Consider the following 845-nt stretch of genomic DNA (forward strand, 5'->3'; position numbering starts at 1 on the left):
TGGGTGTAGGGTAAAAGTTCGGAGGGGTGGATTAGAACATTCCAGATGAGACCAACTGGTTCTCTGATTGAGAAACGTGAGATTCTTCCAAACACTTCATTATGCCAATGCAGAATTAGGTTTCCCTAGCACATCCTTATATTCTCTAAAGAGAAGAAAGAAAAGCATTTTATGAGTCGTACCTTCACACCAAGGTTAGAGGGTGTGCGTGTGTATGTGTGCAAACCTTTCATCAGGAATCGGGATTAAAATCTCTAGCAAAATATAGCAGGCAGAAGCAACATGCAGTATTTATTTTCCCAATGGAAAGGTAAACAGTGGAAGGAGAAGATGAAAATATTTAGAAAAGAAACTAACCAGATTCGATGAAACGCTTCAAGAAATGCCAGCCTTGGGAGGAAAGGTCAGGACTGGAGGCTTCCTTGCGTATGTGACAACATGTGTCACATATAACTGCCTGCCCCCTCCCCAAGATGCTCCCCCCACCACTGACCCCGCTCATCGTGAAGCACAATTTTAGGGGGAACCCACAGCTCAGAGAGACTGATAAGGACCCCATCAAGTTGGGACTCCAGTTCAAAGGTTTTTTGCTGGTATGCAAGATGACAATTCTCTGGTTATTTCTGTTTCCTGCCTTTCTCAGTTGGAATCACTTTCACGCTGACCCAAATCTATTATTCTCAGCTTCACTCCCCCTCCCCCGATCCAGGAACAGGCCACGGTGACACCCCCCACATAGCCCTGGGTTTCCTCTACTGATCACCGGCATCCCAACCGGGCTGACAATAAATCCCCAGACACCCTTGTTTTAATTATGGATGCTAAAATGGGCCTTTTGGAGAGAA

This window comes from Bison bison, unplaced genomic scaffold (assembly GCF_000754665.1).
Source record: "Bison bison bison isolate TAMUID 2011002044 unplaced genomic scaffold, Bison_UMD1.0 scf7180017864473, whole genome shotgun sequence".
NCBI lineage: Eukaryota > Metazoa > Chordata > Mammalia > Artiodactyla > Bovidae > Bison > Bison bison.